Source organism: Alligator sinensis, unplaced genomic scaffold (genome assembly GCF_000455745.1).
Source record: "Alligator sinensis unplaced genomic scaffold, ASM45574v1 scaffold220_1, whole genome shotgun sequence".
Classification (NCBI taxonomy): domain Eukaryota; kingdom Metazoa; phylum Chordata; order Crocodylia; family Alligatoridae; genus Alligator; species Alligator sinensis.
The window spans coordinates 161,910-177,899 of record NW_005842136.1 but is presented as its reverse complement, the minus strand read 5'-3'; the positions used below and the strand labels follow the sequence as shown (position 1 = coordinate 177,899).

At 42.6% G+C, this 15,990-nt stretch overlaps 1 protein-coding gene across 2 annotated transcripts in view; it reads right to left on the bottom strand.

Annotated features, from left to right (window-relative positions):
• The window catches only part of CDYL (chromodomain Y like), a 161,437-nt gene that overhangs the window by 113,226 nt on the left and 32,221 nt on the right, over window positions 1-15,990 (bottom strand). The window lies entirely within an intron of this gene.

Below are 15,990 nucleotides of genomic sequence, written 5' to 3'. Positions count from 1 at the left end.
GAAGAGTCTGATGCCACCGCCAGCCTCAGGCTGCAGCGGCAGCCTGCTCTCTTTCCGTGCACAGATCCGGGGGCATGTGCCCCCCTGGGAAGAGTCCGGAGCAGCCCCCCAGCCTGCAGCCCTCCCAGGGTACGCATAGCTGAAAGAGCTGCAAGTCCTCCACCCCATCCCACATCCACTTAGTTCCCTTGGCTTTGCTCCCTGCTACAGTCCTAGGAGCGGCCAATGGGCTGCACCACACCCCTCCCCCCGCCCCTTCCCTAGTCCCAGCCTTCCTCACTCCCTCACCACTGTGGGAATATAATCCTCTTTCTTACATTGTAAACTGGGTTCCCTTTATGCAAATTCAATTTATGTGCAGTTTTCTGGGAATGGCTGTACCGCATAAATCAAGGGAAACCGGCATGATTTATGCAGCATCTCAAGCATAGTTTGCAAGGATTAAAGAGACAACTATTTTCAGATCCAAGGAAACACGTACAACCCATTTATCACAATAAAACTTCTACCTAATTTCTGATTAACAGAGTAACTACTTCTGTTCCTAAACTCTAAACACATATAGAGTTATAGTACACAAAAGTTTCCAATTTACAGAATTAAGCTTGGAATTATTTGAATAAATTAAACAGGCATGCTCATATGGTTATCTAATATTCACACAGGTAAGTGCTGGCAGGATCAGCATTGTAGTCATTAGAAATAACAGAACTGTATATCTAAAACTATTTACAAATGCTTTATGCTTGACTGAGTTGTGGGGAGTTTTTCAGAGGCTTTTTCACAGCTTGTTTCCTTATATAGATCCAGTTGTAATTATAACTTCTTTAAAGGAGGTCAGGGAGTGGAAGAAAACTGGACAAGCAGTAAAGTAAAATACCACAAACCTAAAATATTTTAACTTTATTTCAAAGTTTTATATTCTGTGGTGTACTACTGCCACCAAGACATTTTCTAATATTAATAGGCCATCAATATCAATAACCACTAACTTACCAAAACATTTGCAAACTTTTGGTTAATTTTGACAGTTACATAAGATAGTATGTACTAAAATATTTATTTCAATTAATATACTTATAACCCCGAAAGTTTTAATACTTTTTGATCTTAAAATTTCAAGCATTATATTTATGAGCAAATAGGGATTTTTAATCTTACATTCCTAACCAAATCTTAACACACAAAGAAAGATCTTTCAGATGGTATGAAAAAAATCAGTTATTTTTATGATGTATAACTGTAGCAGATCAGATCTTAAACAACTGGAAAAAGACAGGTTTTATTCAGAAATGGGTAAGGGGAAGAAAGGGAAACATCTAAGACCATAGTCAAGTGATGCAATAAAGTATGTAAAGACCAGGCATTTTAGTATTAGTTACACACACAAACTCTGCCCTCATGCATGCTTTTCAATAGATCACATACAATTAACCAGAAAAGGTGTTTTTTTAAAGGTATTAACCTGCCTATACTATGTCCTTGAAGTTTTTTAATAGAGCAAGTAATTTAAAGCAGATCAACTAACTTTAAACCCAGCAAACAAGCATTCTTTCTAGTGTAGAAAAGAAATGAGTGCTCCTCTGAGGTCTGATGCATCAGAAATTGCTCCAGTTTAACTGAATTTGTTTCTAAACTGATTCTGCTAAAGCTAAAGCAACCACTTTTGCAGGCACTCAAACAGATTTAAGATTTAGTTCATACTGAAATTACTTACTTAGAAATCAGCCTAGTTATATTTATATGACTTCTGTAGGTAGATATACCCTTTTTTAGATAAGGCCAACGGCAGGACAGTGTTGCACTTTTGAAAGCACCAGCTTACTTTGCCAAATGCTATGAAAGAGTCTGCAGGGAGCAGGTGTTGAAATAGAAAGAATGATTTAAATACGAATGATGGGAAGAGAGGAAAAAAGGAGGAGACACTGAGAGAGAGGCAAAGTTGGGCTGAAGAGAAAAACAGCAGTAAATGCATAAGGTCATAGGGGTTATTAAAAGCTAATCCAGATAATGGGATAAGAATCCATAGTCTCTGTTTAGGCCATGATTTCTACAATCAAGTCTGTGAATTGTAGATTGATTTCTTGTTCTGCAATTTCATGTTCAAGTTGGTTTTTAAAAGTTTTGTTGTTTAAGAACAGCCACTCTGAACAAGAAATATGAACGTATCTTCAAAATTGTTGGAACAAGCACATTTTTAATGTCTCAGGACCAACAGTACCCCTTATGTTCCCATGCCCTCTACTGACCAGCATCACTGGTAGGCAAAGTGAAGCATCTGCACAGAATTATTGTCTGCTCCGCCCTCCACCCACCAAACATGCCTGTTCCTAACCACTTCATTACACAAGTGGTCCCAAATGACTTACAAACAACAATGGGGAAGTAGGGAAGGGAAGAAAAAGGAGAAAAAGGACAGGAGTGCCACTAAAAAGGAGCATCAGATAGCTGAAGCAAATACACGTCTTGAAAATGATTTGATATCTCCACCCTCCACACCCCCAACAATTGGTTCTTGGGTGAAATGGAACAGTCTAACTGAAATAAGGGAAGTGTCTTGAGCAACAGCATTTGAGATAGATGTTGCAAACAGAAGGGTGGCAGGCATTCAGGCTTCTGCAAGTGAAGCTAACTAAAAAAAAAAAAAAAAAATATGAGGTTGGAGGTAGAAGAGAGAGCGCAAAGGACATAAAAGAAACTAATGCTATATGACAGAAAAGGTTAATACAGGATATTGATAATAGGACCTTAAAGAAAAGGAGATGAAGTCTGAACTTCATGCTCAACACAATGGGGAAGTCAATGAATTGACCTAGAATCCTGGGGGTGGGAATAATATGATCAAAAAGACCGACAAGAAATCCATTATGAACGCAGTAGTGAGGTCAAATTATTATAGAAAAAGAGCCCTGACCGTGATGAGACTCATGCAGTGAAGGACATGAGAGGGTTATAAGCACATGAGCTAGCTGTTGGAACAGAATGGAAAAAAGTAGATTTTTTAAATGTGCAACTTCAAATACAGCCATTTCCATCAAAATGTATTCATTCACTTTGGGTTTTGCTAGTCAATTTTTAAACACATACCTCCCATGCTATGTGTATTTTAGAAAAATTTCAACTTATTCTTAAAAAACAAACAAACACAAAAACTAAACCAAAACTAGAAGGTTTTTCCACATTAAGATGAATTAAACCAATCATATATCTTTAACTTAAACCAACTTCCACCCCTGTTGTGAGATCAAAAGTGGTTAACACTTTTAAAGTGTAGTCTCTCTCAAGTTACTTACCTCTATGTAACATTTGGTCAATAGATTCCCTTTCAATAAGTTGCCTCTGCAACACCCTAGCCATCAGTCATATTTGACCTTATTTTCCTTAAAAGAACAACATAGCACTCTACCACTCCTTTTCAGTCTTAGTATTTCTAATGCATGGCACCCTACTTTTCCAAAATTAATCTTAATAAAAAAATCAAACAGTCTTTAAACTGATTTCTTACTCTCCTCATATATGTTAATTCACTGTCTCAATCAGTTTTCTGAAGGCATAGTCTAACATAAACACTGCCATTTACTGGGTCAGACCATGGGTCCATCTCACCCAGTTTCCCTGTTCAGATAGATGAAACTGAGGGTAAACTAAACGGGGTATATCCAGAGTTTTTCACCCCCTGCTCCTAACTCACTGCAGCTTCCAGCATTCAACAAAAATGTGACCCCCCAAAAGACTTACGATGTTTGTTATGCTTGGCATTAATCCTGTGATAACTAGTATCATTTATAAACCCTAAACCTATTGTTTATAAGAAAAAAAATTGAAAAAAAATGTTAGGCTAAAATCCATCCATATTTCATGACTTCAACTGAGTTATGTTAGTAAAAGAGGTTGGATTCTCACCTTTACCTCTAAATGGTACCTCCCATAGCCTGTCGATAACCATTTTTTCTTGTTCCCCTACATAAGCTTTCAAGGAGACTCATTATTATCACAGTCAACTTTGCATAGCTCTGGAAAGATTAACACGTCCAAATCAAAATCCATAATATAACCTTGTATTTCAGACAAAAGCTACGGTGAAGTGCTTTGACAGATAATAGGCCAGATCCTGGCTACCAAAATGAAAAGAATTGTATACCTGAGGACCTTGATAATTTTGGTCTCCCTTTGTTTGTTATACCCAGTATCAGAGCAGCCTTAGCATCTCTCACTAGGTCTTTACTACAATATGGACCATGGCTGCAGCAAGACCTCCAAGTCTGATTGCTTTCAAGGCCAAAGGATTTGATTTGCACACTGATCTCTCACTTTTGTGATAAGCATGGTGGTTTGTAGCTTACCTATCAACACCAGCTAGCATTTACTTTGAGAGTTGCACCCTGCTGGGAGTCTGGAGCAATACTGACAAGTTGAAACCTTCCTTGCACATATTTGCTACTCCATGGAGTCCAACTGAATATATCCAGATCATGCTCTCCTTTCCAGAATAGGAAAGGAGAGTGCTGTACACCACTGTGGCAGACTAGGAAATGCTAGTTCTCTTGGTCTTGTTCGCTTCTCTTGTTCCGATGCTTAACCACCCTCACATCAAGCAAGTTATTCCTAATATCCCACCTAAATTTCCCTTGCAGTAATTGTCCTGCCTCCTGAAGTCACAACATCCTCTCCATATAACCACCATTTAGCTATTTGATAGCAAGGATAACAATTATGTATCCACTTTACAGTACTTCCATCTAGACCACATTTCCCTTTCTTTACTAATGAGAATGTAATAGGAAACATTGTTGAAAGGCTTTACAAAAATCAGCATATAACCTATCCACTGGTTCTTCCATCAACAGAGCCTGTTGCCTCATCACGGGTGTAGAAAACCAGCACGGGTTCGTCACAGGTAGATCCTGCCTGACAAACCTTATAGCATTGTATGACCAGGTCTCACACTACCTTGACACAGGAGCTGAGGCAGATGTCATCTACCTGGACTTTAAGAAGGCCTTCGATACAGTTTCTCATCCTATTCTCATAAGGAAGCTAGCAGGCGGTGGAGTGGATGCTTATAGTCAGGTGGGTGGCTAACTGGCTTAGGGACTGCACCCAAAAAGTGGTGGTGGATGGGTCGGTTTTGGCCTAGAAGAAGGTGGGCAGTGGTGTCCCACAGGATTCGGTCTCATGTCATTTAATATCTTTATCAGCAGTTTGGATGAGGGTGTGGAAAGCACCCTGCCCAGGTTCACAGATGACACTAAGTTATGGGAAAAAGTTAATACACCTAAGGGCAGGGAGCGGATTCAGGCTGACCTGGACAGGTTGGATCAATGCGCAAAATGAAACGGGACACAATTCAATGAAGACAAATGCAAGGTACTCCACCTAGGGAAGAGTAATCCCCAGCTTATCTATAGGTTGGGGGGATGACCTCCTCAGCAGCTGAAAGGGATCTTGGAATCATAGTTGACTCCAAGATGACCTGGAGCCGGCAGTGTAACGAAGCCATCAACAAAGCCAATCGCACCTTATCGTGCATTAGCAGATGCATGACCAACAGATCAAGGGAGGTATTGCTCCCCCTCTATGCAGCACTGGTCAGGCTGCAGTTGGAGTACTGTGTCCAGTTTTGGGCACTGCACTTCAAGAGGGATGCAGAGAATCTGGAGAGGGTCCAGAGAAGGGCCACTCGTATGATTCGTGGCCTCCATGCAAGACCCTACGAGGGGATGTTGAGGGATCTGGATCTCTTCAGCCTACACAAGAGATGCCTGAGGGGAGACCTTGTAGCAGCCTATAAGTTTATCAAGGGAAGACAAAAGAGAATTGGAGATGCACTATTTACCAGGGAACCCCTAGGAGTAACTGGGAATAATGGGTACAAATTAGTGGAGAGTAGATTCAGGTTAGACATTAGGAAGAAATTTTTCACAGTAAAGGTGGCCAGAATCTGGAACGGGCTGCCAAGAGAGGTGGTACTATCGCCCAACTTGGAGGTCTTCAAGAGGAGGCTAGATAGGCACCTGGCTGGGGTCGTCTGACCTCGGTCCACTTTCCTGCCTGGGGTAGTGAGTTGGACACGATGATCGTTCGGGGTCCCTGCTGACTCTACAATCTATGAATCAATGAGTCACAGAAGGAAATCACATTGATTTTCTCTTTGAAAAAGAACGTACTATTACCAGTAGAAAAACAAAGAGCGTGTGTGCACGCAAGCACAACACTAACAGCTATTCCTTTTTATATTAAAAAAGACTAAGACCATTACTGACAATCCCCAAAGCAAAAAAGATAGTCTAGAGCTCTTGCCCCCAATTTCCATGTAGGCAAAAAAAATAAAACAAAGGGTTTTTTTTGGTTTGTTTTTACATTGAAATTTATCTTATATTTACTGGATTGTGATGGACTATCTAAATACTAGAGACAAGGTTATAATCTGTCTTAAGGAGCTTCTCACAAAACAATTTGTCAGGGAGGATCATTAATGCAGACAGTTTTGGCCCTTTTCAAATACTTTATTTGGTCTAAAGTGGCAAAAGTTGACTGCATCTCTCTACAAGTATTCAGTCCAATGCCTGATTTTGTGCTACTATACAGAAGAAAAAGTATTCTTTTGTAACTGCCTTGCAATATAATCTTTAGTGTCCTTATGTTAAGAACCATATGACTTTGCATCTAGCTGTTTACACCTGTTCAGTGCTGCACCAAATGCTTCCACATTTTGATGAAGTTTCTTTTAGTCTCCAGTTCATTTGTTCCTGCATGAATAAATTATTTATTTGGGCAATTCCTGTTGAGTTCTTTAGTCTCCCTAAGTAGCAATCCAGTTGTTACAATATCTTTATTTTTCTCACTCAGTTTGAATTTCCTTTCAGGGAAGTAACCTGACTGTATTCATGCTCCCTCAACCTCTCTGTTTGAAGTCCCCAATTTAGAACAGCAATTATTTTTGTACTAAGGCACATGAACTGTCCCATTGACCTCAACCAGAGGACTTAAAGGCTTGAAGTTAGACATGTGCTTAATTATGTTAATGAATAAACGCCAAAACTGGGAAAGGAGTGACATTTTTTGTGATGGTCTTCTATGGCTGAAGGTAGTCTTTGGGCATCTGTTACACTTAGAAAATGGAACCCTCTTTACTCCTGACTACAGAAAAAACTGAACTAGAACATTCCTATAAGAGATGGCACAGAAGTCCTTGCAGTTCAATTTCAGAACAGAGTTGGCTTGACGTGTGCCTTCAAGTGCTGGAGCTAGAGAAATGTCAGAACACTTCTATCACCCATCCAGCATCTAGACTGTTAAATGCAATGAACCTACATCTGGAAATAGAACTCAACTCTTCTTCTGTAAGTTTATGCAAGTCAGGGAAGATAGTCCAAAATTCTTCAAATGCAAATACCTATACTGCCTAGGCCCAGCAAGGGTTATCATGATGAGTCCCTATGTCTTATCTCATCTTCTTAAAAATCAGAAGAAAATAATAAATTAGTCCCAGTGTCAAAGAAATGAGAAAAGAACCCCTGGGGTGGCTGGATCTGAACCACTTTGGATCAAAATATTTGATGCCTGTTCTGTCCACAGGCAAAGGATTTATTTGGAAAATGACCATTTATAGAAGAGGATCTGCAGCACTGAGTCTCTGACAAGCTGTTTGTGGCTGTTTTGAGAACTGCCTGTTAACTTGATCCGATATGGTGTTATAAAAGTCAGAAAGGTGTGGAGCCAGTAGCGTGATTTAAGTACAAAGCACTGACTTACTGACAGAATGAACCTGACCTTACTCCCTCTTTTCCATTGACATAATGTAGAACAGATCTCTGTCCATAAGAACTTAGATTGTGGATCCCTGGAATAGGAGCCAGACAAAAAGCTGTGAACTCTAAAAAGCTTATTCAGACAAGCTTCCTGAAGGAACCGCAGGCTCTTAGTTTGAAGGTGACCTAATAACTTCCTTACCCCTGAATGGAAGCACCCATCAATAACGTATTTGTAGCTTTATTTGCAAGGAAAAGGTAGCCCTGTGAACACCGAAGCCTTCCCATGCTCTTAATAGGGAAAAGACTCTTCAGAGGACCAGTGTATCCACACAATATTTTCTGGATAAATACACTGATTTCAGTCACACATGTATGGAGTATAGATGAAGGGTAGCAAACCTGCATCAAGTAAGCATGTAAGACCATTTATCTCAAAAGCCAGAGACCTGCTCTAAATCTAATGTTCTGGATACAGTTTGAAGATCATTAATAAGCAGGTGTCTTATCTAAATCAAAGAGATGGCCGATTTTACGGGCAGATCTTGGGGCCAGCCACCATTTTTGCAGGCTGAGCGCAGCCCCCCCCCCCCCCCCCCCCCCCACCTGCCACTGTGCCAGTTGCTCTAGCTGGGGTTGGCCCCAGTAGCTTGACCCCTTGCCACTGATTGGCTGCAAGTGGTCTCTGTCATATGTCCCCACCCCTCACTGGAAACTAGTGGAGAGGGGTAGGGCCACACAACAGACAGCCCTCTCAGTCAATAAGCAGCAAGGGGTGCCAGGAGTTCCCCATCTTCCTCTGTAGGCTGCGCAGCCAGACCACTATGCCAGGAAGACTGCTGGCTCCCTGTGGGGAGCCAGAACTTTATTTTAGTAAGATTTTTTTTTGGCAGCGCGCCAGCTGTTTTTCATAGAGCCTGCCGGAATTCATGGTTTCTGTGAAAATCATGCAATCACAAATTCAGCAGGTCCCTAATTAATGAGGCTTGCTATGGTCTGGAACCCATCCAATGTTAGGCAAGCTTTTGCAGGCCTAGAATCTAACACTGCTCCTAAAAGCTGCATCCTCCAAGTTGGAGTAAAGGTAGATTTTTCTCCTCTGACTAAGCCTGAGTAAGGTTACTCAGGTCAGGCTATGAATCTGCTGGGGTGATTTTTCTTAACTTAGCCAGCGGTCAAACTATAGGTAGATCTAGATTTCCTGTTTCCTTCTATGAGCTGCCATATGAAGATCAGCGAGTACTTTCTACGCTGTAGAAAAAACAAACAGCAGAAACCCATGATGACAGTAAGAAGTTTCTATTAGTAATCTGAAAAAATTATTTTGGTTGAACAAAGATATTTGACAGCAAAAGTCTTGGATGTGAAGAGCCACAAATCATTCTTGAGGATCTAACAAATAATTTTGGAACCCTGTTAACATCCTAAACCTTATAGAATGAATAAACTGATGAGATGTCAAATACCTCAAATAGAATGCTTACCATCCTCCTTCTTTGGAAGGATAGCTAGACTCCAGACTCTGAGATCATCAATACAGCTACGACAGAAGCAAAAACCTGGGGCTTCTTGGCTTACAGGGCAACCAATAGAGTAGGACAACCAAGAGAAGATGTCAGCAATATTTTTGGGCATAAGGCTCTTTTAATGAAGTTAGCTCAAAGCACAGGCCTTGCAACCCCCACAACTACAGTCACTACTTCCCACACCCACAGTGCCATCTCCATTGCTTCTCCATGTTGCCCAGTCACTGCATGGGGGGAGGGGGGGGGGGGAGGAGACTCCAGTTGCTGATGCTTACCAGCAGCATACACTGTGGGTTCCTGATCCCTGACCTAGGGGCCTACAGGACTGAAACTGAGCTATATTCTCCTCTCTGGTGTCCAAGAAAACTTAAAAAATATATAGCCTCTTTAAAAATGGATATCTAGTGTTCCATCATTTTTTTAGCATTTAAGTTGTATGGGTAAATTCTAAATTCTGCAGATGTCTCTTCTGCTAGTGTCCTGTACAAGGGAGAGAATGTTTCGGGTTATAAGACAAAAGTCTAAAATACTGTATTTTCTTGCATAAAATATGCCTCAGAATGATACATACTTTGTTTTTGAAAGAATGAAGAAAGATTTTTTCAGAGATTTTTCTAAATATTAGACAGAACCTAATCTTCAGCTGACTCATCCTCCTTTTCCAGGTTAACTAAAGCTGAAATAGGAGAGAGACCAGGGACAGCTAGCAGGCAGTAAACTGCCCTTAAAAGGTTAGCTTGATTAGTGGAACATCAAGGTCATTAAAAACGAGGCAACTGCTAACACCTTGGGAGTTAAGAACAATAAGCCATTATAATAATGCAACAGCTGCTGCACTGTGGAGTAGGAATCAAAGCAGAAAGCTCCTCTCTTGATCTGAAAATTAGCTTTCCTGCTGGATATATGCACCCCAATTTTGGAAGGCTGATTTTTTTGCAGAAAGTATGTGTGAGGGGGTGGGGGAGAAGAAATGCAAGTTACTTTAACAATTATGGTCTCACAGTGCACAGAGAACTGAGCAGAGACAATGCAGAGGTTTCATCTTGTGATAAAAAGAAACTGAAGGGCAATTACCATGCATACTAGCTCACTGATAATCAGCCAGGGTTTCACAATGCCCTGGAGTATGCGCCACCCCCTGCCCCCTCGTCAAACTGCCTCACTGAGCCTCTTTATTCCAGGAGAAATATGGCTAGACAGGGAAATGGCTGCAGCATAAACCACAGCAATTCTAAGGGGAGAATCCTGCTCTTTTTAGTACTCAGGGGAGGTGCATGTCTCTTTCCTTTCTGTTAAGAGACTCCAGCTGCAACTGTAAAGGTAAGGGTCAAGAAGGAGCTCTTGGCTAGGGGAACCTGGCCCCTTCTCCCCCCGATTCCTGGGAAAGCTGGGAGGCCCCAATCCAGAAGGTCTTGCCCAAAATGAATGTGTGACCAGGGCTTTAGGCAAGCCAGGTGCTGCTGAACTGTGCCATAATCAACTAGACCTTTCCCAAAACAGGGACAACCAGCATCTCAGTCCTACAGGGAAATCCCCTCCTCCTCCCTTCACTTTTATTTTCCTCCATACCCTCCATCAGTACACAACATGCCAAAAATGAGCAATTTTCACCAACCTGGGGAAAACTTGTGTTTTTATTGTGAAACATAATATATGAGGGTATGCTCAAAGGCTTCGCTTCTAGAAGGATTCTCATTTTGCAATAAAAAAAAATCTGATTTCTAGACCTCATGCTCAAACACCTAAGTGCTATTTAGACATACTCAAGAATAAAATGGAACCTGACCCTTAGTCTCTGGTGCCTCATTAAACCACTATTCTATACCTCAAGGTATTGCTCCAGGGATAGACAAGATTTGGGGTGTTCAGATACCACAGTGACAGGAGTTGTAACAGTATCTTTCCAGAGCAGTGATTCTCAACCAGGACACTGCCAGGCTTAAGTGTTACATTACCATATTTACTGAAATATAAGATGACCTCCCCAATAATTAAGATTCTCCCTCTCAATCTCTATCTATATAGATATCTATATCAATATAGATACATTGATATAGATAGAGATGTATTTATATATATACATAGACACACACACACACACACAGAGTAAGATATCTAGACAGACAGACAGACAGACAGACAGACAGACAGACAGACAGACAGACAGACAGACAGACCTCTAGATATTAGGGCTGTGTGAAGCTTTGGTCCCTGACTCAATTTGGCAGATTCGGCCCGAATCAAAGGACCCTTTAATCTCTCCGAATTCAATGGGAACCCTCTGAACTGATTCAGAGAGATTAAAAAAGATTCAGTGATTCGGACATAGACACAACTTTAAATGTCTTTTCTATACACCTCAAGGTACCAGGCAGCTCTTGAATGTTGGAATGCTGGGGTACATGAAGTGTCCCACAGAAGCACAGGGGACTCCCCACTGCGCTGGGCAGCAGACCCGGAAATGGACCAGAAACACTTCCGGTCCACTTCCGGATCTGCCGGAGAGCACACTGGGGGCCCACGCTCTCCCCTGGCTTGGCAACTGGTGCCTCCTGGGTCTGGGGGCACCCAGGGCACCCTGCGGCCGATCGCTGAGCTGGGGAAGAGTGGGGGGGGCCCCCCCGTGCACTCCTCGGTGGACCCGAAAGTGGACCAGAAGTACTTCCGGGTTCACTGCTGAGCACACGGGTCCACACCCTGCCCACACTCCTGTGGGACACTCCATGTGCCCCAGCATCGCAACATTCACAAGCCACGCCTGGTACCTTGAAGTATGTAGAAAAAACATTTAAAGCTGTGTCTACATCTGAATTGCTGATTCGCCAAATTGGCATCGAATCTCCAGATTCAGATTCGGACGAATCAAATTGAGGAGAGTGATCCGAATCAATGAATCAAATCACTGTCCCCGATTTGGGCCAAATCTGAAACTGAAGATTCGATGCCAATTCGGCAAATCAGCAATTTAGATGTAGACACAGCTTTAAATGTTTTTTCTACATACCTTGAGGTACCAGGCGTGGCTCGTGAATGCTGCGATGCTGGGGCACATGGAATATCTGGCGGGGGGGAGTGCGAGAGCGCCTGAAGTTTGAAAAGGTTAAAAAACCATGGTTGGGTCATCTGGTAACCTTCTATGTTCTAGTTGCCTGTCAATTTCCCTATTGAGATTCTTGCAGCCTTTTTTCCAAGATGCTGTACCACCTCAATATTCAGCAATTGGAAAGCCAGAGGCTAGAGACAGACCTTTTACTTTTCCTATGCGAACTCATTCAAGTTTTGGCAAAGTTAGATTCAAAGAAGTCACCACCTGTTTACTCTTGCTTGCATTGCTCAAAAACATTTGGCATCACATCAAAATATAAATTGAGTATCAACATTCTAAAGAGCCAGGCCCATCCACTGCACTGGGGATGTTTCAGAGCTGCCAAAGAATTTGCTGTGGTTGGGACACTGAGCACAGGAGGAAGGAGAGGGGAAAGCAGTAAAGTTCCTCAGGCTAGACCCAACTGATGGTCCCAGATTCCCCCTTAGTGGGCACAGCATGAAGAAACTCCCCCAGCAGGAGAACAGGAAAAAACTGATCTCCTTGTGCACGTACATTATTAGACTGTCATTAATTACATACTGTTTTCTCCCCTGCATCCCCTCCTGCCCCCCTCCCTCCAACCCACAAGGCCCCAGCTTGAATTAGCACACAGAAGACAGGTGGTACAAGGAAACTGAATTAAAATCTTACTGGCATCCTTACATCTGGCATGTCTTGACTTTGAAGTACTTGACATTGTAACTTAACAACATTTTGCCAGTGGATTAACCTAGAGCAAATCAGTCCTGAGTAACTTGATTTCTTTCTATAAGGTGACAGGCTCTGTAGACGGGGGAAGAGCAGTGGATGCGATATATCTTGACTGCAGCAAGGCTTTTGACATGGTCTTCCACAACATTCTCATTAACAAACTAAGGAAATATATACTAGAAGAAAGTACTGTAACATAAATACATAACTGGTTAAAACATTGCATTCACCAATTACTCCTAAATGGCTCAATGTCTAGCTGGGAGAAAGTATTAATTTTCCTTGTAAAGAATCTAATTATAAGAGGGTCATCTTAGATTCAGGTAAATTCAGCATTTACGACAGACCCTGAAGTCTATTTCCTTTGCAGCTGCCCTCTCAACCTCCTGGTACACCTCAGGTACATCAAAGACATCTTTGTGATATGGGCACATAGGAAGGAATCTCTATAGCAGATATTCTCAACCAGAGTGCTATAGCACCCTCAGATGCTGTGAAATAGTTTCAGGGATGCCACAGGGTGCCACATAATATTAGCACTGTTAGGTATGCAAATATGATTCATAAAACAATCCCAGAGATTTCAAATAGGAATCCACAGTATTAAGAACTTTCTGACTTGTGGTCTTTCTGAACTTTCTGCAAGAGAAAAATTGCTCTACTACTTGTCTTGTCATCAAAAATAATCCCAACTATAATTCCAAAACTGTAGCCACTCAATTCAACATCATCAGACTCGGACCTCTTACCAACCTACTTACAATACCACTCCTGGGACAAGACAACAGAATCCCTCTGGTTGTCGTCTACAGCCCCAGCCTGAACACCTTGGATATGTTATTAATAACCTATAACCCCTCCTGGAAAAGGAAGACTGTCTCAAGGTAGCCATAGGGGACAAACCTGTCCTGGTTTACAGACAGCACCCCAACCTCAAAGGGCCTCTCTCAAGCAACAGACTAACAAACGCCGCAGCCTGGATTGTGTGAAGGATGGTTTAAACAGGGACTAGGGATTCTTAGCCCATGACCTGACTTAACTTTATAACCCCTTTGTTCCTACAGGTTCCACAGGCTCATTTGCCTGTGTCACCACTGCCTCTCTCCCTCCCTTCTAACCTTGTGTATTCAAATCTCTCAACTCCACTTTATACACTGCTTTATGCTTGCCTTTTCACAGAGTTGATGAAGTGAGCTTCAATTCATTAAAGTTTATGCTCTACATACATCACGAGCAATTAATCTATAAGGCATATATCTACCCTGCCTTCTGCCTGACTTCAGATTAACATGCCTAACTACCTCTCTGTGCTCTTGGATGGCTTACTCGGGGATGATCCTGCCCTACGCAGGGTGCTAGACTAGATGACCTCAGGAGGTCCCTTCCAGCCCTACTTTCCTATGATCCTATTCTTTTAAAAACTGAAGAGTTTGGGTTTTTAATGTAATTTAAAAGACATATGGAAAGAAAAGGATAGCGAAATAAAGACTTTTCATGTTCCCAGAACCATAAGTTTGTCCAGTATAATACAAAAAAAGTTCAATCAGAGTATACTGGCTCTGCCAAATTTTTTGCCTTGTTTACAGTTGGGCATTTTCAAGAAATTATTCAATATGAACATACACCATGTGGTCACATTAATTTTGGAAAGGGATTAAGCTACACTGGGAGGGGGGGGTAAGAGAATAAAAAAAGTAAGAATAACATTTCAACAGAATTCTAAGGGTAGATAAACTCATTCTATATAAACATAATTTACTTGTTGTAGGCAGCAACTTTAAAATCAACAAAAATGAAGAGTCAAATCTCATAACTTTGATGCATCTTAATCATCAGGGGATGTTTTTTCCTCATGTTCCGGAACCTCTCTCAACTACTCCCGGGTAAACACTGTAGATTAACCATATCTAAGTCAAAAGACAAAGACAACAGAGTATAGTTTCAAGTACACCAGATCACCTTTTTATGTCTGTAAAAATCCCTAAAAATTCCAAATAGCCAATGTGAAAGAAGGTATCGTAAATAGTTTTGTTCTCCTGACGTGCCTTGTAGACATTATGAACACCTAGAATATTCCACATGCTTGATTAAAATTTCCAGTTCATTTTCATTAGTAACACCGTAGGTAATACATACGCAGTAGTGTGCTTATTTCTAGGCTGATACTGATGGCCGATTATTAACCAGCCATATCAGCCAATACCATTCCAATTGCTGATACGCAGCCAGGCAGCTTGAAGAGCAGCATCCAGCTGGTAAGTCTGTTGGAGGAAAGGGTCGTGGGGGAGGGAAGGGGCATGGAGAAACAGAGGCCCTTGTGGTGAGGGAGGGAGTGGGGCTGGGGCAGGCGCTGCTCAGCTGGGGCAAGGCAGGGCACCAGATGGAGCTGTGGGCAGCTCACCTGGGGAATATGGGAGGGGGGCAGGGAGTGGCTCCTACCATTGTGCTTACTCCCAGGGAGGTATGGGGGGCATGTGCCCCCCAGATCTGTGCACAGGATAAGAGCGGGCTGCCTGCTGCAGGCTCTGGGGCTGTGCCAGCTTCTTCCTGGGGCTGTGCTGGAGCCATACTAGGCAGCAACGCCACTGTGTTGGGGGCGGGGGGGACGACAGCCACCTCAAAATTTGCTGTAGCCCCCACTCCCAGCACCACCACTGCTGCTCATCCCCGGTCCAGCCTACTCGCCAGGAGGAGGCTGGCACTGTCCCCAACATGCAATGGGCAGCCCCCACCCTTGCCCCGCAAAAAGATCTGGGGGGGTATGTGTCTCCCATGCCTCCCCCGGGGGTGCATGCAGCAGCAGCAGCCACCCCTCCTACCCTCCCAGATGAGCCCCCTGCAGCTCCGTCTTGTGCCTCGTCCACCCCTGCCCCAGCCCTAACCCCTCCCTCACCATGGGGGCCTCAATCTGCCC